Genomic DNA, 24,275 nt, shown 5'->3' with positions numbered 1-24,275 from the left:
GACATGCATCTGAGAACCCAGAGGCAAATGGCAAGCAGATGCCTGTAGGGGTAAGAGTGAGAGCAAGAGTGATGATAGCACTAGTGCCAGGATGATCTAAAATTTCTTGCATTGTAGATACACCAAAAAAAGAAAAAAAATCAAGCTACATCCTGGGGGAACCTGGAGGCACTGACAGGCAAATACCACACAATCTCACTTACATGTGAAATCTCAAAAATGTGAACTCAGAGAATATTATGTCAGTTGCCAGGGGTTGGTGTGGGGAGAGTGTTGGGGACATGTTGATCAAAGGATACAAAATTTCAGTTAGACAAGAGGAAAAACTTCAAGAGATCTATTGTTGAGCACGATGACTACAGTTAATAACAATATATTGTAGTCTTGACAACTGCTAGGACAGTATACTTGAAGTGTTCTCACCAAAAAAAAAAAAATTATAAGTATGTGAGGTGATGCATATGTTAATTAGTTTAAATTGGCCATTTCACGCGGACTATGCATTTCAAAACATCAGGTTGTACATGATAAAAAATATACAATTTTATTTGTCAATGAACAGATTAATTCATTAAAACATCAAGCTATTTCCTAATGTGCTGGTGTAGTGTACACCCACCTCTCCCTCTTCCTGGCTGCCTTATTGCTGTCAGTTGCTGAGTGCACTCTTCAGATCTCAGCTTTCTTCACAATTCTTTTGCCGGCTCCTCCTCTTCTCAGTTCATTCACTCTCCTCAGTGATTTCATCTACTGCTGTGTACCTCAAGGCTTGAAATTCCATGTGTGGCCTTGATGGCTCTGAGACTCACAGGGCCTCAGAGGCCTGGCCATGATCTCCCCTGCTGTCACCAGACATGTGCCCTGCCCATGGGGAAAGTCTCCCCACCCAGCTAGTTCCCACAGGGCTGCAACAGCTGCACGATCCCTGGTCCTCAAGCAAAGAGGCTTCAGGCCTCTGCCTGCACCAACCCACTCAAGCACACCAGTCACATCCCAGCATGGGAACAAGGGAGCAGGAACTTCACCCTCTGGTCAGTAAAAAGCCTCCCTCCCACAGCCCTTGCTGCTTCCCTTTGCTCCTGAGCACAGCCCCCTGTGGCCTTGCATGTCCTGCCCTGCCCTCTTCCCCAGACCGCCACTCACTCCATGTGAGTAATGAGCTGCCGCCCATCCCATCTGCCCGCTGCTGGGTGATACGTGCTCAGCCCTCTTATGTCATTTGGGGTGGGGGATCCCTCCTTCACCAATGGGGTGAATGGCAGGTGATGAGAACATGCTGTGACTCCCACTTTGTCCTTTGTGCAGGGATGCTGAGATCAATACTTCCAGCACTCTTCTGTCCAGGGTCACTGGCTTTGAGTGAGGTTAACAGAAGTCGCTTGTGGTTCAGGAGACTAGGAAGGAAGGACACTGGGTCCCTTCAGCTCATTTACCTGGAGAAGCATTTCTGGAATTCTGCAAACGAGAGGCACTATTTTAATACCTCATTAAGCCCATCCATGCACTCATTATGTGTCAAGCATGAATTCACCACGGATGGCTTCTTAAATTTTTCAGAACAGTGGCCATATATTGAAGATCTGATTTATATTCCTCCTTATTACTTGTGCTACGAGAGCCACATTTCTTGGAATTATGAACAACTTCTCCAACACCATGCTTTTCTCAAAACATCAGTTTTGGCCAAGAACTCTTTATGGCAACCAAGGTTTGAATATGAGCTCGGGTCTGTGTAACCTCCAAGCCTTAACTTCACCCAGGAACATCTGCCCTCACACAGTGCTTGGGTGGCCTGTTGGAAACTCAGTTGTAGCACGATGTGGAGACTGAAGCATGCAAGGTTGGAGGGCTGTCCTACAGGATATAGCTCAAGTTCTGGACCCCCACACCATGAGGACAGAAAGTACCTAAAAAGGAAGGAGCCCCGTACCTGACATCTTCAATGTTAAAAGATATCCTAAACCTCAACCCAGCTCAGGGTCGGTTCTTAAACTAGGACTTTTCACTAGGATGAACGGTCAGCTTTTAGAGGAAACACAATGCATGACTCTCCATCATGGGAAGGGAGAAGAGCCTTTGGTTCTCGGAAGGCCAAGTACAACATAACTATCACTTTTAGGCGTTTTTCAGATTAATGGTGGAGGAGATGTGATGTGCTGCATGATCTCACCATCGCCCCAGTCTGAGAGCCCCTGCACGGAATGGTGGGATGAGCAGAGTACCTGCCAGAGTAACCCAAGAAGGCCATGTCACAAACACACAGCAGACAGAAAGGAGTGCAATTACACATTCTATTTTAATGGCTGAAATATGGGAGGAGGGGTTTGTTCTAATTTAATTTATTATCAAAATCCTGGGCAGGAATAAGCATCAAAGTCTCAGGACCCCTTAGTAAATGCCAACTCCACCCTGGTGTCGCTTATGAGAGCATCCACACCCACTGTGCCAGGTCCACGTCATGTCTGGGCCTCCCCAGTTGTCGACTGATGAGAAAGTACAGCACGTTTTTGGAGACCTGGCTGCGTGTGGAGGATTTGCCTGACTTCTTGATGCTCAGAGCAGGTTCCTTGGGAGTGACTTTAGAAGGTTCTTGCTCCATGACTGGTCGACTCCACACAACCTCAGGAAGACAGCACAACCAAAAATCCTGAAAAACATGATGATGAAATCCAGATGATAAGTGGACACAGGGGTGTAATCCTCACTGCCCATGTCACCCTCTGACTTTCACACACACACACACACACACACACACACACACACACACACACACACACACAAACACACACACAAACACACTTGCTACCAGCAGTAAGTCATACACATGGGTCTGGGTCTAGAATCTTGATTCTGTTTCACTGGCACAATTCCTGTTTCAATTGCTGAATGTGTAGATACTCGCTAAATTTATTGACTGATTGACTAACTAACAAACTGAGTGATGGACCCCTCACACTGTTCAGTAACTGCCTGTTCCCTGGGCCGTATTCCCCTCCATTAGAAGTTTGGTACAGGCAGGACCTCGTGTGCCTTGCTCCCTGCGTCTGCCTAGAACTGAGTTAGGGGAGACCATGACAAGCATTTCAAGAAGGAAGGGATCTGACATCAGGAACAAGGGGTCTGACTAATCTGTTTAAGGTCTGAAGGTGCAATGCTCAAAGCCATGGGCGCCATGGAGACATCAGGACAGTGCAGGAAGCTGTGCCAAGGCCAGATCTGTCCTGAGTCCCCAGAACTGCAGGCGGACACAGGAAGAGGGAATCAGAATCAGTTCAAGGCTCCCTCCCCCTGCAGGCCTATGCTGTTACCCACCTCTCTGAAGAGCATCTCTGTATTAGTTGGAACAATTGACAGTCACATATCCCCCAATTATCTAAAAGGGTGGGAGTTTATCAGGTAGATTAGTTAGGTAATGGCAGAAAAACATGCTATATTACCTTGGTATGTCAGGATATTGTACCTCTCAGAGCGCTCAGGTCTCTACCAAAGAGAAATCTGGACCAGAGGGTGAGCAGTGAGAAGAATAACTCCTCTCCTCACCTTGCTCTCTTGCCCCGAGTCCCAGGGCCTGATTGGTTAGCAGCCAGAGGAGTCATGGTGACAACGGTGACTCACAATTGCCCTTGGAACCTTGGGATCACACAGTCACTTGCCAGTTGCAAATACTGGTCATATCACCTTGGTTACTTGCCTGAAGACGGTGAGTGGGCGTTGCTGGGAGGAGCAACAGCTGTTACCCACCCATGGGCACCAACCCCACAGCCACTTCCGGGAAGAACACTCAGGTATCTTGGCCTCAGAGCTTCTCCCTGACTTGTGCCAAACCCCTTCATTAACATTTCCCCTGTGTGAGGAGCTCACAGTACCCATCCCATCCCAACAGGTGCCTTGGCCAATGCTCAGCAATTTTGGCCTCAAGTTCCAATCAGGAGCTTAGTTCCAGCTAGAATTTTCTACTGACTTCTTAATCCTGCATGGAGCCTTGGCCATGACTCTGCAATTAATACTTTTATAATCTGCGATTCATGTAAATGGGGTGTTCATTTGCAGAGATTTGGGGTGTGAGTAGTCATGCTACGGTCCCAGTCTCTGAGCTAAACAACTAAGTTGTTAACATTCAAGGTGGCCCACGTTGGCATTGTGTAGGGGTAGGACATGAAGTTTTCCAGGCTGTCAGATGTATAGTGGTGGGGACACGGCTCTGTATTCTTTATAGTGCTGTTCTCCTGAGGAACTGACAGGGCCATTATATGAGGAGATGTGGCTTCCCCACACTGGCTGCCTCACTCAGTCTCGCGTGACACCAGTCAGAATTGAGGCACGGCTGCCCGTAACGGGGGCCGAGGTCTCACTCTGCCTTTCTGCAGTGACAGGGGAGGGTCAGTCATCCAGGTTTCCTACTACGCCACATGGAGCCATGTTAAGACACTGAGGCCGTGTTCAGTGTCGTAAACAAATTGGGGTTGGGGACAGGAACATATTGGTGTATTTTATTGACAAAAGAGTGTGGAAAATTGTCTTTCTTTTCAGGGATTGCCTTCCTGGAAACCCAAGCTGATCACATAGGAAATAGGTCAGGAAAGGTTGGTTGAAATAAGTTAATGTATAAAAATTGTATATCCTTCTATTGACCAGGGACTATTATAGAAATAAATATCTTATTGACATTGGTCACCAATATTATGAAAAACTTACAAATATATGATGAATTCAAATATAAGGAAATGCACAATCACCTTTATATTAGCCTCTAGTTTGAAAACTGAAATCATACTAAAAGTACTAATTCTTTGTGGAACAGAAGATCAGTTTTTGAAATGGTATCCATTTTCCTCTAAATCAATCTGTAAATTCAGTACCATTTCAGTATAAATCAGAACACAATTTTGAGTGTGTGTGGAACTGGACGGCCAGAGAGAATTATATTGAGGATCCCCTGTGACAGCTTACCTGAGAGGGGGAGCTTGCCACAGAGGACACCAAAACTCACCGCACAGGACCAGCCACTGACACAGGAATGGATCACCATGTCAGCGGACCAGGAGACACTCTAGGAATATACTCCCTTATGTGTGGGAACCAAAGATATGGTGACGCTGACATTCGAATCAGATATTGCTCACAGCAGACTCTCATGACTGCGTGTGAGTGTGTACGTGTGTGACTGTGAGTGTTTGGTCGGTACAAGTGTGGAGGGGCTTCTTGGGCTGCTTGGTGTTGCTCGGTCAGGTGATGCTGACTCCATCGAGTCTCACAGGCTGTCTCTGCTGTTCTGTCTTTCTGAAGCCACCCGGGAGTCACGCAGTCATGCCGAGAGGACACTCTAAGTCCGGTCCCCGCACATCCACGGCGAGCATCAGGAGGAAGGCAGATGAGTACTTCAAGCCCCACCTGGCCAATCAAATGGTGCTGGGCATGCTGCTCAGTAGGCAGCTGGGGAGGCACAGCCACGAAGCTTACCTGATGGACTGGCTGTGGACGCTGACGCAGGCAGCACCACGGTGGAGCTGGCCTTTGCCCAAACACCATGCAGTTTGCCCACATCTGTCCCCTGTGGATTATGAGAAATCCAGGAAAATGGTGTGGATCAACAAATCCTTCCCCTGACGGAACCATTAAAATGCAAGCTCTATTTTCACTTCTTTTGGTTCAGAGTGGTTTTATTCATGTGGCTTCTTTAACTCTGTCCCATCTCCGTGCTACCCAAACGCCACAAGAGCATGAACTCTGGCTGCTCACCGTTGACAGGGTGTTTCCTAATGCTGCAGAGCCTGGGGGGTTTGGAGTCATGGAGCCCATTTAGAGAAGTTGGAAGGTCTGCTGAGTGTGCAAGTGGAAATGTCTGACATCCCCAAAGTACTAGGGAATATAATATAACAGGAAAGCTGCCCATAGTGTAAGAGTACATACAGCAGGTTGTACAAATAAGTAAATATACTAAAGATGGTGGAAGGCAGGGTTCTCCGTAGCTGCAAAGGAAGCAATAAACATGGAAAGATAGAAAGAGGAAAACAAAGAATAAACCCTGTGTTCTTGAACTGTTACTGGAAGTATGAGTGTAAACTCAAGTTTTTGGAAACACATAAAAATAAGAGCTTGGATTCTAAACACTATGTTGTCCAACACAAAGGAACAAGAATCCTTGTATATACGGCTAATGAAATAGAGTTTGTAATTTCCAACATAACAAGGGACCACATGTTAAACATGACAAAGAGAAATTGTTCACATTCACAAAATATATCCTACAGGAAGATGTACAAACTTTTATGCATCTCATTAACAGCACTGAAATAAAACAAACTAGAATCTATTAAAGACACAAATAGTTCTACATAAAACCACAATCATGAGAGACTTCCAAGTGCCTCTATTATGAACAACATTCAGAATCATGATGATAAGAACACTAGGTATAGTGGATTGGGCCCTGATTCAGTTCCAGGTATTTTAATGGAACTTCATTTTCTAAGAATCATTTCAGGCAGTAGACCAGGATTGGCCCAAGGGCTAGTTTCCAAACCCCTGCTCAAGGTCATTGTCACATTTCCTTTTTTAACATTGCATGCATCTCTAAATGAGCTGAGAATCATCTGATGTCAGCACACCTGTAACCCTTTCATAGGATGCCTACTGGAAGCTCTACAGCAGGACACTGGAGCTGCAGAAACTCATGGTGGCAGGTCCTTGTATTTTCAGGCCATTTCTTTCCAACCTACAGAATACACATTTCAGACAGAGCCCATTGCTTCCTGAGTCTTTGTGCTACAATGTCATCCATTTAAGTAGACAGGTATGATGCCCTGATGTGGGTGAGATGATAAAAAACCCTTCGTTCTAAATTGTGGCAAAGAGCCTGGAGTTGACATATCCCTGAGGAAAATATTCACAGTGTACCACTGCTGGACCTGCCTTACGAAAGCAAACACATACTGGGGGTTGCTATTAAAAAAAAAGAATGAAGGAACTTTATTCACTCCTACAACTATAGCATCCCAGGTGATTATGTGATTCACTCACTCCAGTGAGGATGTTGCTGAAACAGAGCTGTGATTGAGTTACCATCTGATGGAGCTTCCCATAGTCCACTGTTACTCTCTAAGAACATTCTTCCACATCAACCAAACTGGAGAATTAAATGGAGATGTGGTAAAATCCATGGCCCATGTATCTCTCAAGTCCAACAGTGGACTTTTCTGCATTCCCACAAGGTGTGGGGCTGTTTTTGAATAATGACTTTCACAGGGACATGGAGCTGCTACAGCTCCCACTTGCCCCTTTTCATCATAGGAGCTACTGCTGCATGGGTCAGGAAGCCACAGGGGATATTAAAAGAATGCAAGTTTTAATTAAGGCTGTAACTCCAGCGTCTAGAACAGTGCCTGGCACATAAAAGGGGATCAGTGGGTATTTGTGGAGTGAACCAATGAGTGAAAGTCTAAACTCTACAGGATAGTCAATCCTCCTATGTTGCTATAAGGAGGGAAACAGGATGACTGGATCACTGGCTGCCTGGGGGCTTCCACTGCACCTGTAAAGCAAACTCAGGACCAAACTCTAGTTATTACAGGAATGGGAGTTATGGTGGAATTATGAATCCCAGGAGTGGGAGTGAGCTCACAGCCACTTTCCAGTGATGCCCCAAAATCTGAATATATCCCTCCCCCTAGGTCACAGTTACTTGGTTAAATGCTCTGTTAGGGGAAGGCCAGAAGTTTCATGGGTGTATTCCTGGGGTTTTAGTACCATCCTTCCCAGTGGGTAAGCAGCTTCCCTTTCCTTCGAGGGTTTCTGAGATTGCCCTCTTATTCATTCTGCAGATGGGCTGCACCTCTCCAACAAAGTGGATCAAGGAGGCTTATGTACAGCAGATTTGGGGTGTTTCTGTTTAAGAAAATCAACTGAGGTCATAATGGGTTGCCCAACATTTACTTGTAGGGAATGAGTGATGAATGAGCCACCGCAAAACATCAGTGGTAGTTTGATCATTCATTTATTGAACTGAATAAAATTTATTCTGCCCCTAGTATATGCTAGGCACTATTGTAAGTGTTCAGTGATGCATTAATGACAAAAATAAAACAAAAGACATCTTGCCATTGTGGAGATTGCATTCAAGCATGAGGAAGAAGGAAATAGTTAAACAATAAACATAACAAATTGTGCAGGTGATAGAAGATAAAAAATATCTACGGAAAAATTAAAACTAAACAGACAGCATAAGGGAGGTTTGAAACTGAAAGCAAACGGTAACTTTTAAATCATGCCCATTAACATGCTGGCCCTGCTGCCTCTTCAGTTACATGCTTTGCTTCCGCGGGTCACTTCAGGGCCACTCCAGGCCTCTGCCAGCACACAATTCACACCTGGTAATGGAAAACACGGGACTTAAATTAATTTGCAGTATCATTTCCAATAACTAATTCCCTTTGATAACAAGCCTGCTATATAGCATGCTTTGTAATTGATAGCACACTTCCCTCAAAAGTGTTCATAGTCCCAAGTAACCTAGCCAGTATCTTAATTGGATTTACCAGGTAAGTCATATTTAAGATATTGCTTAGGCTTACTAAGCTAAGTTTTTCAATTAAACAAGGCCCTTTACTGCCCATAGACAAACAGATGAAGAGGGAATGAAAATGTTTTGTTATTATGACCTTTGCACTGGGGTGATAGAAATTGCTCTCCAAATACAGAATGGCTGCATGCTCTCCACTATAACCACATTGACAATGTCGTATTTTTTAGGTATGTATCCAAAAGGAAGTTTCAGAGAATCCAACGTGAAAAAGATAGCACCATCTATTACCCCATTTCTTCCACGTAGACTGGTGATACACACCTACAAGCATAAATAATGATTATGCAATGAAGAAATGATTATGAGAAAGCATAATAAAATGTAACAAGCTCTGCACTTCCTCACCTGGCTCTAACCTGGTCATTACATCCAAATTATGAATCCCAACCTGGTGGACACATTGGCAACACCAGGGGTGCCTTGTAAAAATACCTATGCCCAGATGCCAACTCGGACTAATTAAGTCAGAATCTCTGAGGATAAAGTCAGGGTCCCTGATGAGTAACCTTGCTCTAAATATTACCCAAAAATGTCCATTACCTTCTATTTCACTTAATTTCCTACTTATTTTCACACTTGAATACCCAAATAATATCCAGTTTATACTGGCAGTTCAGGTCCTACAACATATTCTATTCAATTTTTCCCACAAATTTTCTTGCATACAAATTGTTTTTCTTCCCGTTGTTCTCAGAACATTCTAATAACATTCTAACACTAAATCAACCACACAATTTAGAATTTGATTATATGCTTGTCCCACATTGTTTTCTAATAAGAAATTAGGCTCCTTTTTGGCAAAGAATATATTTGTTCATATTTTCTAGATTTCCTAGCACACTCAATAGAATCCTAGGCACAAAAACTATCACTAAAGGTATGTTTGGCAGAAGCTATTGACAAATCCTATTAATACATGCAAACAAATTACCTCATCCACGTGCTTACAATTCACCGGCTTCACTGAGTGTACCTTGATGTTTGAGGTATCCGGCTGAATGGAATACTCAATTTCTAAGCAGTCACCCTCATAAGGCACAAAACCTAAAATACCCATGGAGAAATCTGAGTGCAATTATCTCTTAACTAGGTCATGTTAAACTTCACAAGTTACTTTAACATTTTAATACTTTCCAATACCTCCTGCTATTTTGAACATGTTTAAACAAACACATTATAAACATTTCTGTCAGAAAATAAGTTTATAATCCTTTAGGTATTGATTGTCCTCTACTGATTTAATAAAGTCAAAGGGGGAAAAGTGTCAACTGTGCAGCACAGCCAATCTAAGGAAGCAGCACAGGATTTGTTAAACAATTGGCCATATTCACAACTCCTTAGCGAGGCATTCAAGTACACACATAAGAGCACAAGTTTGAACCTGGCTGCCTGCATTTAAATCTTAACACTGCCATTTACTCAGTTTGCAACCTTGGTCAAGGTGTTTAACCTCTGTGACTTGGTTTCTTCATCTATAAAATGAGAAGCACAATAGGAGTTTTCATGATATATAGAGTTGCTGTGAGAATTATATGATATGTGTAAAACTCATAGAATAATGACTGGCACATAGTAACCACCACTTAAGTGTTGATTGGTATTAGTGATAGCAGTAGCACTAGGAAATATTGCTCCTGTAGGAATAAATTACTTCCCCTTGTGGTCAGCTGATGGACTCTTAAGTAGACACCTTACATTTTACAGTTGTAAACATGGAGTTTCAAACAGAATTAGACAATAAGCAGTAAGTGAGTCACTGAGTAACAAAGCTACCTAAATGGACCTGGAGCAACTGGAAATCTGAAACACTCCAAGTGGGAATGTAAATTGGCATAACCACTGTAGACTACAGGTAGTATCAACACAGTGAAATATTTCTATACCCTAGGACCCAGCATTGTAGAATGACACAAGACAGAGTGAACATCCTAAAACAAAATTCAGGTCCGAGTCCTGGTTTCACACTCAAGAAAATAAAAAAGCAAGCTGCCCAGCGGGGTTGAGCCAATCATTCATTTTATACCCAAGGTACATGACAGCTGCAATGGACCAAATTAGCAAAAGCAAAGTTTATCTTTGGGTGTAAACTACATATTAGAACATATTTGCTGATTACAATTGAAATTCAAAAACAGATACACCTACACACATACTCACACATAGAGAAAGGTACAAGGTTATCCCCTATCCTACTTTTGAAGCATTCGTAGTATATTAAAAATAGTTTCCCCGTATACTTGAGGATTTTTTCACTGATTAGAAATTAAATACTTTTTGCATGAAATATACATTCAGACATTATTGAATACATTCAACAAGTGAACTCACAATAAATGATAGCAGACATTTTTATAAATATTACCTATCTGTCCCTGTATTGCACAGCATTTTCAATTCCAGGGCTCCGACTATAATATTGAAGAGCCATTGACTGGAGCCAAGTACATTGTATTATGGAAGTAGTTGTAGTACTAAAATCCTCTAAAAAGTTAAGAATTACATTTTTCTAAGAGTGTAAATCATACCTTTAGAAACAATGTCCACAGGGAAGTAAATGTTTTTATTAATATAAATAATATTTTTCCTTATAGAAGTAACATAACCAACTACAACTCTAGGCCTTGGGTCTGATGATACAGCTCCACTAACATGATAAGGCATAGCTTCCACCTGTAAGATGAAGAAACTGTTACTTCAAAAATAACACAAATTTTAAAATGGGAATGTATGTGATTACATCGCTGATGTTAAAAAAATATTTTAAACAACCTGTTTCAACACTAAGAATATATGTCACAACAGACATTTACAGAACATTCTATATGACAACTGCAGAAGACATATATCTCTCAAGTGCATATCAGACATTCCCCAGGAGAGATCATATAATAGGCTACACAATAAGTCTTAACAAATTTAAGAAGATTGAAATCATACCAACTATGGTTTCTGATTATAACGGTATAACACTAGAAGTCAAAACCAGGAGGAACTTTACAAATACATGGAAATTAAATAACATCTTCCTAAATAACCAATGTATCAATAAAGTAATTCAAAGGGAAATTTAAAAATTTATTGAGACAAACAAATATGGAAATACAACATACCAAAACCTTTGAGATACCTCAAAAGCAGTTCTAAAAGTGAAGTTTATACCAATGAACACTTATATCAAAAAGAAGAATCACTTAACTTAATGGTATATCTCAAATACCTAGAAAAACAAGAAAAATTTAACTCAAAATTAGGAGAAGGAAGGAAATAATAAAGATTAGAGCAGAAATAAATGAAATAGAGATGAGAAAATGATATATAAGATAGAAAAAATAGTTGTTTTTTTGGAAAGACAAACAAAATAGACAAACCTTTAGTTATACTAAGAAAAAAGAGAGAAGACTCAAATAAATAAAATAGAAGATAATAAAGGAGACATTAAAACTGATATCACAGAAATAAAAAGGATCATAACAGACTATGGTGAACAAATATATGCCAACAAAGTGGATAACTAGAAGAAATGGATGAATTCATGGATACATACAACCTACTCACATTATAATAGCTGTAATGTCCCTATTGTATAAATAGCTCACAGTAAACAAAATTGTTGTAATCTCATTAAAACTTAAAGAAGTTCCAAATAAAATCATGAGGTTGCTTTACAATATTCATAGTTGCAAAGATTTCAGAGCAATAATATTTCTACGAATGACAATATGGGCAAACAAGCAGTCTCACAGCCTACTGTTGAAAAAATCAAGTAGTACAATATAGCTAAAGGATAATTTGATAATAGCTATTGAAATGGCAAATATTTGGATTGAAGTGATGCTTACAGGACTCTGTAAATCTACAAAAAGTTAATGAATTATACTCTTAAGAGAATTTTGTGGCATGTAAATTATACCTCAATAAAGCTATTTTTTAAATGTTTAAAATGTAAAAAGTCCAGACTTCACCAGTATACAATATATGCATGTAACAGAATTCAAATTGTACCCTCTAAATTATTAAAATTTTTAAAAAGGAAAAAAGAAGAAAATATAAATAAATAAAATGTTTAAAATGCACATCATTTGATATAGCAATTCCACTGCTGTGAATGCATACTAAAGAAAATGTTTCTTCTTTTTACCTGAAGAAAGGAAGTATAGGATTATATGGAGTCTAATAATTATCATTTTAAACCATATTGTATAAATACTAGAAGAAGAGATAATTTTTATGTTTTAAAACAGAAATAAATACATATATTAGGGCAGAAGAACCTATAGCTTCAGGGGAGTGGGACTTCAAATTCCAGTTTACATCTACCATACCGGTTACGCTAGAGAAAGGAAAGATTGAAAGCCCACTAGGATAAGATACAGTCCCCAAACTCATGCAAATCTTACTCTGATTGCTTTCAATCCACGAGATGTTTTATTAGCTTCAACAACTGCAGTAACTTTTTGTCCAACTATTAGAGGCACATTGCCAGTCACAACATCACTAGTGAAGTAGATCGACTCATCAATCAAGCCGTAATCGCAAAAGAAACTTGTCACAACTCCTTGCACAGTTTTCAACTCGATGTCATCTATGAGACAGGTAAACAAAGGTCACATTAGTTAATCTCAAATGCAAACATTCATTAAAAATAAGTCCTACACTGACTATCTGTGTGGGCATATTTATTCTCTATTTATTAACTTTTAACTATTTATGAACTTCTATTAACTTCACCTGTCAATCGAAGACAATTACAATTTCTGCTTAATAGGGTTGTTGTGAATATTAACAGACACATAAATGTCAAGTGTCCAGAGCCGTGAGTGCATTGCACAAGTTAGAGTGTAAATGCTAGCTGCTATCATCGTATCTACATATAGTCTTTAAGCTTCCTCTAGTATTATACCCATTCATCATTAACACCAACGTAACAGCGGCAGGTTCTATAGATTTTTTTTTTTTGAGACAAGGTCTCGCTCTGTTGCCTGGGCTAGAAGTCAGTGAGGTCATCATACCTCACTGAATCCTCAAACTTCTGGTCTCAAGCAACCCTCCTGCCACAGCCTCCCAAGTAGCAGGGACTACAGGCTCACACCTCCACGCCCTGACAATTTTCTTCTTTTTCTTTTGTAGAGACAGAGCCTCCCTGTGATGATCAAGCTGATCTCAAACTCCTGGGCTGCAGCGATCCTCCTGCCTCAGCCTCTCAAAGTGCTAGGATTCCAGGTGTGAGCCATGGCTCCCCCTAAGATTCTTAACATTTCATTAGAAAAAGCACGAAAATATATTCGGAGATTTAAAATTACCCTGAAACTGCATCCAATTTTTTCTTTCCTTTTCCTTTAGTTCTGCACAAGCCTATCTGGTAAGTAATATTTTGGTATCTGACCCCGGCAGTCTGCCTGCACAACGAGATCCCTCCCCGCCTATGGGACCAGACATAAGAATCTTCCCCTTGGCTTCAAATACATGCCCATTTGGGATACAAGAACAAATTGTCTCTCAAATTGGGGAGGCTCACGCCTACTGGAAATATATATATAAATAGGCACCTGTTGCACCACCTTGTGGGGAAACGCAGAGGCAGTACATCCCCCAGAGCCTTCTCTGTCAACACCTCCCTGCTCTGGACCTACATGAGAGTTTGGGGCTCAAGTCGCTGCAGGCCTAGCTCTCAGGGACTGGGGACTCGGGATGCTCCCCCATGCACACACACAGAAGGAGCCACCCCGCATGCAGCGCTTGCCTGAGAGCCCACAGCCTCAGGTGAGGGGTGAGGAGAGCCCCTAGGGTGAGGCAGCTTGCTTGGGGGACAAGGGAATACACAGAGAGTACCTTGTGGGAGCCCCTCCTGCTGCATGCACTCTTCCTCGGCGGGGTCCGCCCTCTTCCGGAAGAAGGCCAAAACCGGGTTCAGAAGCCTGAACATTGTCCCGTCAGCACCAGCAGTCTGGGCACCTCGTGTGTCAGACGAAGCACGAGGCCTCCTCTGTCTGGGAGCCCTAAGGTCACAGTGGGCCCTCAGGAACCCGCCTCCTGCTTCTCTTCCTCAGACCTGTGCGATAGGACCCAGCCGCTAGTGAGCTGCCCTCAGGAGAGCCAGGGATGCTACAGCCACCCTAGGAGCTCCCAGCGCGCCCCTCACTCCCGCCCCTGAGGCCGCGCTTGCCCAGGGCCCGCCCCCACCTCCATCCAGCCAATGAGGGTGCAGTGGGCTGGCCTGTGGCCCCCTGTGGCTACTCGGGGGCAGGGCCCAGGACATCCTGCTGCTCCCATGAATGCTGAGGTTGCCATTAGGATGGCCTTAGGAAAATAGCTTGTGGGCTGGGATTCATTGTGTGCTTTGGGGCACAGGGGGTCTTCTGTGGGATTTTCTTGGAAGATTGGGTTCCTGTAATCCAGGCTGTGCAAACAAAAAATCCAGCACTAGCCCTTCTATTCGTGGTGCTTAGTCTAAAAACTAGTCACACAGAAGGTCTGTAGTTATTCCACCCAGGGATCAATTTTGTATATGAAGAGGATGGAGGTTCCTGTGGGTATGTAATGTTTTAGTGATGGCAGATGCCTGTCTTTTGTATTGACTCCCTTTTTGAGCCCAGTGGTAATTTACAATATAATTCTTTGATAATCATTGCTACCACTTACTCATTGCTTACCTAGTTTTACCAGTTACTCTGCTATATATATTACATTTATTAATTCATTTAATAATTATTTTTAGTACTAACTATGAGCTGGACACTGTTCTGGGCACTCATAATTAGTCAGTGAATGAAAGAGTCAAGCATATTGATCCTGTAGAGGTAATTTTTCACAGGAGGAGGAAAAGGGAGACAATAAACATAACAAATAATAAAACACATATAATAATATACTGAAAAGTAATAAATGCTATGGAAAAGTATAGCAGGGAAAGAGAATGGATTGCATTTTGGAATAGGGTGGTCAGTGTGGCCTCATTGGAAAGCAATAGTTAAGCAAAGTCTTGAGGGAGATGTTGCAGTTCGCCAGGCAGATCTTTGGGGAGGAGCTCTCCAGACACAGAGAACAGCCTGTGCAAAAATTGTGAGGCAAGACTGCAGCTGATGTGCTTAAAGAAAAGCTAAGTGATTGGAGCAGAGGGACAGAGAGCTAGAATAGTAAGAAATGTGGTCAGGGAGATAATACAAATTCAGGATGTGTGGAGTCTTGTAGGGCACTGTTAAGTTCTTTGGCTTTTACTGTTCATGATGTGTGAAGTCCCTGAAGGGTTTGGAGCCTTCATGGAATCCTTCCAGCTGCTTGGCTGTGCACAGGCTGTAGGGGCCAAAGCATGAAGCAGGGAGACCAGTTAGGAGGGAACTGCTGTAATCCATGGGGACTGTGGATGATGTCTATATGTCCTCCCTCTCCTGCAGACAGAACAGGCAAGGGAGTTACAAAAGATAAACATCTGGTTGAGGATATGGGCAGGGAGGGCCTCAAGAACCAGGTAGGAGTGGTGCTGGGGCATCAAGGGGAGATCTACAAGGAGGGGGTCAGGAGTTCCCAGTGCAGTGGGCTGAACATGTTCACTGGACTTAGGGAATCATCAGGCATTCTGGGAATAGATTGGGGCAGCAGTAGCTCATGAAGGCAGCATAGAGATTGTGGCCTGTCCTTTCAGCAAGTGTCAGCATGAAAATCTTGAGATGGAGGAAGGATGCTGAAGGCCGGGATCTTTGTGGTGTTAGTAATAGGTAAAATTTATAGAGCATATACTCTGTGCTGGTCATTGTTCTGAGTCCATTATGTATGGCAACTGATTCAATCCTCAAAGCTATACAAGACAGGCATTATTATTACCATTTTTTAGATGAGAAACCTAAGGGAAAAAGCAGTGGGAGGACTTGCCTGAGGGCCCCAAACCAAGGAAAAATGGGTGTTGAGTCCAAGCAGCCTGTGCTTATTGGTTCCCATAAGCACAGTGTCACTCTGAGCAACCTGAGCCTGGTTACCTGTTGGATGAAGGAAACATGCTCATACTCCTTCCTCCCTTCATTCAAGAAATGCTCCCCAGCAAGAGATAAACACCCCAGAGAGTGGAGTTGGTTGACCGATCAGAGTTAAGTTAGTGTGTGTGTCGGGGGGGCATGCAGTGGCCAGCCTTTTTTCCTGTCCTTGTGCTCCATGTAAGCTGTGATTCTTTCTTTGACTTTCTCTCCAAATTTGGAGCAGCGGTTTGCCCTGTGACATCAATTCTCTAAAGAATCTGAAAAAGTTGTTGATTTTCAGTTTGTTCATCTTTTTTCTTGTCATGAGAATGAAAGTGACGACTTCCAAGCTGCTGATATGTTGAAACAGAAACTTGGTGTTTTTTTTTATGTAGATGCATGTTCTGCTTTTTAGAAGATATATGCTGAAAATTCTTTGGTTAAAGAGTTATGGAAGTTTGAATATGTCTTTGAAAAGGTTCATCACAATGTTCATCACAATATGTGATATCATTGAATCTAGATGGTGGATATTTGGGTTTTCATCGTACTATTCTTTCAGTTTTGCCGCACATTTAAAAGTTTACTTGATATAGTTGGAATTTTAAAAATTGAAAGAAAAACAAGAATCGAAGCAGGTGAAGGAACATGGAAATAACTTTTTCTCTGAGGGAAAATATTATCCTGGTGAGTTTTGATATCTTTATCTGATAAGGTAGAAGAAACCAGAGCCATACAACATGGGGTCTCTACCCCCCACGTTATTAACACACAATGATTTATGAGAACAGGAAATGGACTTAATATTGGGTGAAGTTATAGCTTGGTTTCAAATATCCCAGGTAGTGTAATAGACATGAAGTTTTGCACTTGGTTTTTTTGGACCCCGTCTAGTAATTTTGGACACCAGGCATTTGGAATGAGCAAATGAAAATCCTCTCTGGAGTAAGGTACTTTGGTTCTATGGTTCAAATTATTTTTAAATATATATTTTTAAACACTATCGACAGCAGAAGTAATATTCTGAATTTAAAAAGTTAAAAAAAGAAGTACAATGATATCTATTCAGAGAAGTAAACAAGACTCCATCATTGCAAACTAGCAGAAACAGTATGCCACAGAAACAAATCGCCTAAGAATTCAAATATTAGAATTACCAAAGACAATAACACAATTATTTTTACTGTGTGATGGTTAATTTTATGTGTCATCTTGACTGAGCTAAGAAATGGCCTGAGAACTGTTAAACATTAATTCTGCGTTTGTCTATGAAGGTGATTCCAGAAGAGATTAGCATTTGAATCGGTAGACTGAGTAAAGAAAATGATCTTCACCAGTATAGGTGGATATTATCCAATTCATTGAGGGCCCAAATAAAACAAAAAGGGAGAGGAAGAGTGAATTCACTCTCTCTTCTTTAGCTGAGACATCTATCTTCTGCCTTCAAGCATCAAAGCACCAGGTTCTCAGGCCTTTCTACTCTGGTACTTATACCAGCAGCCCAGCTGGTCTCAGGCCTTGGACTTTGACTAGAAGTTACACTATTGGCTCCCCTGGTTCTCAGGCCTTTGCACTTAGACTGAATTACATCACAGGATTTCCTAGTTCTCTAGCTTGCAGGCAACAGATTCTGGGAATTATTGCCCTCCATATTTCTGTGAGCCAATTCCCATATTAAATCTTACACACACACGCACACACACATCTCCATAGCCTATTCGTTTGGTTTCTCTAGAGAACATTGACTAATACAGAATTTGGTACCTAGGGTGGTTTTAGAGGAACAGAATTTATGGATAAGTTTTCTGCAATTGGGTTTCTGGATTTGGCTCTCTAATCTGATTAGATTTAAAGATGCTAATGACTCTATTTTTGGTAGTAAAGAAAGCACTGATAATCCATGGAGTGAACTGATGATAGAGATACACAAAATACTTCTATTGGATACTCTTAATCAACCACTTATAAGAAGTAAGGAGCTAAATGACTTTGTAAATAATTTCAAACATTTTTGGAAAACTCATGAAAATGATGACATTGCTTGGTTGTTCCTAATGTCACTAGACAAAGTGATGAAAGAAAAGAATGAGCTCAGGGATTTGAATTCTTAGCAATAGACTTTCACTGTTTTACCTCAGTGGTATATTGATTTTCCAGCCCTATGTCATAATTTAGTTCATATGGATTTTGATCTCTTTCCCCTTCCCAAGATATCACACTGGTTCATCACACCGGTGACATTATTCTCATAGGACCTAGTGATCAAGAAGAAGTAGCAACTAATCTAGACACATTGGTAAGATATTTGCATGTAAGAGGGTGGGAAATAAATGCAACAAAAAATCAGAGGCCTTCTCCTCAGTGAAATTTCTAAGTGTCCAGTGGTGTAGGGCATGTCTAGATACTTACTCCTTCTAAGGTGAAGGATAAATTGTTGCATCTAGCCCCTCCTACAACCAAAAAAGAGTTGTAATGCCTAATGGTTTCTGGATTTGGGAGGGAACATATTCCTCATTTGGGTCTGTTACTGCTGCCCTTTTACTGAGGAATGGTAAATTCTCTCTGTTTTTTGAGGTGGGCTATCCATCTTCTGCCCTCTGACATAAAAACTCCTGGTTCTTAGGCCTCTCCAGACTCCAGGGTCTATTCCAGTGATCCCTGCCCCCCAGTTCTCAGGCCTTTGGACTGTGACTTATACCATCAGCTCCCCTACTTCTCAGGCCTTTGGACTTGGACTGAATTACACTCCTGGCTTTTCTGGTTCTCCAACTTTCAGATGGAAGATTGTGGGACTTCTAGGCCTCCATAATAGAGTGAGCCAATTCCCATCATATGATTTCTATGGTCCCTCTGGGAAATCTCAAAGAGAGCTCTAATGTAAAAGGCATCTTTATATATTATTTTTCTGATATGATTTTGGAATGGTGTACTAGGAAGAACACTGGCCTCCTATAAAATACACATGTGAATATTACCTTAGATGGCAAAAGAAGCTTTGCAATTGTGATTACATTAAAGATCTTGAGTTGGGAAAATTATTTGGAATTATTGAGTGGGTTCAATGTAATAACAAGGATTATCATAAAGAGAAAGACAGGAAAGCCAAAGAAAGAGAAAGAAATGTGATCATGGAGGTAGAATTCAGAGCAATGCAGGGCCACAGCCTAAGCAGTTCAAGCACCCCATAGTATGTGGAAAATGCAAGGAAATGTACTAAGATGTACTCCAGAAGGAACATAGCTCCATTAACACTGTGGTTTTAGCCCAGTGAGAACTTCTGGAATGGTAACCTCCAGAAATGTAAGATAATAATACAAAAAAATTAGCCAGGCATGGTGGCACATGCCTGTAGTCCCAGCTACTTCGGAGGGTGAGGCAGAAGGTTTACTTGAGCCCAGGAGTTTGAGGTTGCTGTGATCTAGGCTGACACCAGGGCACTCTAGCCCGGGCAACAAAGTGAGACTCTACCTCAAAAAAACAAAACAAAACAAAACAAAAACAAAAACAAAAACAAAAAAATTATACAGAAGGCAAAGTTTAGAGCTCTAACAAAGTGATCACATGATTAAGAGAGGCATATATGACCTGGAGAACCATGAATGATGTAGTTTAACTGCCTATTAATCAAAATTACGAGGTCAACACTTAAAAATAACTATGGAAGGTAACACAATTATCTTAGCTCCTTTAGAAGTGAGTTTTTTTGTTTGTTTTCTAATAGTCAGGGCCATAACAGAGTAAACACAAAGCACAGAAAGATATGGAATATCTGTTATTTAGGGATAAATACTGAATATACCAACTCATTTTTCATTTTAACAGAAAGAGTCATATTATAGATTTTCTTAAATACAACATTTAACAGTAAAAAATTCACAAAACGTTTTGTTTAATGAATAAACTCCATCAAAAGTGAGCCAACTTTGACAACATTTTTATATATCCCTTTCCTTTTTTTCAGACTCATGGTATGCAGGTACTATAATGTGCCATGGCAAAAAACATTCATTGCCTCAACCTTTCTGCAATTTGCTGTACACTCTCAAGTTGTGTCCTTAACCATTCTCTTTCCTTTTCTGGAAAAACATGATTCTTTAGGAGAAGAAATACACAGCGAAGCCCTATATAACCTGGCTTTCTATTACCTCTCTGACCACATTGCTTACTATTTTAGCTCTTACTTCTTCTCCAACCATATAGCTTTTTCTTGAAAATCACAGGCATGTACTTGCTTAAGAATCTTTACGCAGACTGCTCCTTCTACCTGGATAGTTTCTCCCCCAAACAGCAGCATGGCCAACTCCCTTGCCTTCTTCAAGACTTAGCTCACCTTCTGCCTTGTAAAGATGCCTACTCCAATTACCATATTCTACAGTGCAGCCTGACCACGCCTCCACCATCCCCAACTCTGGTTCCCCCTTGACCTGCCGTATTTTACACAGAAAGTATTATCTTCCAACATATCATTTATTTTATTATTTAAGTTTATTGTCTCCCTTTCCTTCCTGCTGTGAGAAAATTACCTCCACTGGGCTAAGATTCTTGCTTCTTTTCTTAACTGATTAATTGTAAACACCAAGAATGGTGTCTGATTTACGGTCAGTACCCAAAATATTTTTATTAAATAATTCAATAAATACAATAATGCAATATGTATAGCAGAGTAATTGGCTGGAATAATTAGGTAAGCAATGAATATGTGGTAGAAATGATTATCAAAGAATTCTATAATAAATTAATATCGGGCTCAAAAAGGGAGTCAATATAAAAGACACGCATCTGCCATCACTAAAAGATTGCATAGCCACATGAACCTCCCTCCCCTTCATATACAAAATTGACCTCTGGGTGGAGTAGCTGTTGACCTCCTTCTGTGTGACTAGTCCTTATGCTAAGCACCATGAACGCAAGGGCTAGTGCTAGATTTCTTGTTTGCACACCTGGGTTTCTAGGGACCCCCACAGAAAAGCCCATACCCAGTGAGCACACACTGAAGCCCAGCCCACAAGCCCTTCTCCTGAGGCCATCCTAATGGCAACCTCAGCATTGATGGGAGCAGCAGGATGTCCTGGGCCCTGCCCCCGAGTAGCCCCAGGGGGCCACGTGTCTGCCCACTGCACCCTCATTGGCTGGATGGAGGTGGGGGCGGGCCCTGGGCAAGCGCGGCCTCAGGGGCGGGAGTGAGGGGCGCGCTGGGAGCTCCTAGGGTGGCTGTAGCATCCCCGGCTCTTCTGAGGGCAGCTCACTAGCGGCTGGGTCCTATCGCACAGGTCTGAGGAAGAGAAGCAGGAGGCGGGTTCCTGGGGGGCCACTGTGACCTTAGAGCACCCGACAGAGGAGGCCTGGTGCTTCGTCTGACACACGAGGTGCCCAGACTGCTGGTGCTGACGGGACAATGTTCAGGCTTCTGAACCCGGTTTTGGCCTTCTTCCGGAAGAGGGCGGACCACGCCGAGGAAGAGTGCATGCAGCAGCAGGGGCTCCCACAAGGTACTCTCTGTGTATTCCCTTGTCCCCCAAGCAAGCTGCCTCACCCTAGGGGCTCTCCTCACCCCTCACCTGAGGCTGTGGGCTCTCAGGCAAGCGCTGCATGCGGGGTGGCTCCATCTGTGTGTGTGCATGGGGGAGCATCCCGAGTCCCCAGTCCCTGAGAGCTAGGCCTGCAGCGACTTGAGCCCCAAACTCTCATGTAGGTCCAGAGCAGGGAGGTGTTGACAGAGAAGGCTCTGGGGGATGTACTGCCTCTGCGTTTCCCCACAAGGTGGTGCAACAGGTGCCTACTTATATATATTTCCAGTGGGCGTGAGCCTCCCCAATTTGGGAGACAATTTGTTCTTGTATCCCAAATGGGCATGTATTTGAAGCCAAGGGGAAGATTCTTATGTCTGGTCCCATAGGAGGACAGGGAACTCGTTGTGCAGGGAGACTGCTCGGTCAAATCCCAAAATATGACTTAGCAGATAAGCTTTTGCAGAAAAGAAAGTTGAAGCTATTTTAGGCTAGCTTTAAATCTCTATATCTCTTTTAGTGCTTTGTCTCATGAGATATTTAAGAATCTGGCCAGGCACGGGGACTCACGTCTGTATTCCTAGGACTTTGGGAGGCTGAGGCGGGAGGATTGGTGAAGCCCAAGAGTTCGAGATCAGCCTGAGGACACATAGTGAGACCCTGTATCTAATATATATATATATATATAAACAAAAAATGTCCAGGCATGGAGGTGCTAGCCTGTAGTCCTAGCTACTTGGGAGTTTAGGGCAAGAGGATCTCTTGAGCCCGGGAGTTTGAGATTGCTGTGCTTATGCCACTGCACTCTAGCCTGGGCAACAGAGAAATATTCTTTCTCCAAAAAAAAAAAGGGAAAAAATGTATAGAAGCTGCTTCTCATTATATTGGTGACAATGAAGGGATATAATATTAGCAGAAAGGTAAGAACTCTCTATATGTTTAGATATGATGATAGTAGCTAACATTTACACTCTAACTTGTGCAACACACTCACAGTTCTGGCCACTTGACATTTATGTGTCTGTTAATATTCACAATAACCCTATTACGCAGAAATTGTGATTGTCCTCAATTTACAGGTGAAAGCAGGGTCAGAGAAGTTAATAAATATGCCCACACAGATAGTCAGTGTAGGACTTATTTGTAATGAATGTTTGCATTTGAGATTAACTAATGTGACCTTTGTTTACCTGTCTCATAGATGACATCGAGTTGAAAACTGTGCAAGGAGCTATGACAAATTTCTTTTGTGATTATGGCTTGATTAATGAGTCGATCTACTTCAGTGATGTTGTGACTGGCAATGTGCCTCTAATAGTTAGACAAAAATTTACTGCAGTTGTTGAAGATAATAAAACATCTCATGGATTGGATGCAGTCAAAGTAAGATTTGCATTTGTGGATTATCTCTTTTTAATTATGTAGTTCAAAATTTTAAGGGGCTACAGATGTTTTTGTTACATGGATAGGTTTTGTAATGCTGGAGTCAGGGCTATGAGTGTGCCCATCACCTGAATAGTGTTCATTGTACTGTTAGGTAGGTTTCTGTCCCTCCGCTTCTCCGCCCATCACTCTGCTTGATTTCCAATGACTTTTACTTCCCTCTTTGCACCTGTGTACCCCTTGGTTAATTACAATTTATTAGAGAGTGCTTGTGGTGTTTGTTTCTCCATTCTTGAGATATTTCTCTTAGGATAATGGACTGCAATTCTATATAAATTGCTGCAAAAGGCATTATTATTTTTTTTTAATTTTTTTTTTAATTTTGGCATATTATGGGGGTACAGATTTTAAGGTTTCAATAAATGCCCATTTCACCCCTCCCCCCAAAAGTCTGAGTCTCCATCATGACCATCCCCCAGATGGTGCACATCTCACTCATTATGTATGTATATACCCACCCCCCTCCCCCCTCCCACCTGCCCAATACCCTATTACTGTAGTACCTATGTGTCCACTTAGGTGCTACTCAGTTAATACCAGTTTGCTGGAGAATATATCTGGTGCTTGTTTTTCCATTCTTGGGATACTTCACTTAGTAGTATGGGTTCCAGCTCTAACCAGGAAAATATAAGGTGTGCTATATCACCATTGTTTCTTAGAGCTGAATAGTACTCCATGGTATACATATACCACATTTTATTAATCCATTCTTGGATTGATGGGCACTTGGGCTGTTTCCACAGCCTTGCAATTATGAATTGTGCTGCTATAAACATTCGAGTGCAGGTGTCTTTTTTG

General features: G+C 41.9%; 2 long non-coding RNA genes across 2 annotated transcripts; one reads left to right on the top strand and one right to left on the bottom strand.

Annotated features, from left to right (window-relative positions):
* Window positions 1–2,277: 2,277 nt before the first annotated feature.
* On the bottom strand, window positions 2,278–3,619 carry LOC142865920 (uncharacterized). Its single transcript, XR_012916011.1, has 2 exons — window positions 3,438–3,619; window positions 2,278–2,647 (listed from the first exon to the last, which is right to left on the bottom strand). It is a non-coding gene; the product is annotated as an uncharacterized LOC142865920 (long non-coding RNA).
* A 42-nt stretch (window positions 3,620–3,661) lies between these two features.
* On the top strand, window positions 3,662–5,640 carry LOC142865922 (uncharacterized). Its single transcript, XR_012916013.1, has 3 exons — window positions 3,662–3,785; window positions 4,531–4,583; window positions 5,287–5,640. It is a non-coding gene; the product is annotated as an uncharacterized LOC142865922 (long non-coding RNA).
* The last annotated feature ends 18,635 nt before the right edge of the window (window positions 5,641–24,275 follow it).

Source organism: Microcebus murinus, chromosome X (assembly GCF_040939455.1).
Source record: "Microcebus murinus isolate Inina chromosome X, M.murinus_Inina_mat1.0, whole genome shotgun sequence".
NCBI lineage: Eukaryota > Metazoa > Chordata > Mammalia > Primates > Cheirogaleidae > Microcebus > Microcebus murinus.
The sequence above is the reverse complement of the archived record's forward strand: the minus strand, read 5'-3'. Positions and strand labels throughout refer to the sequence as shown.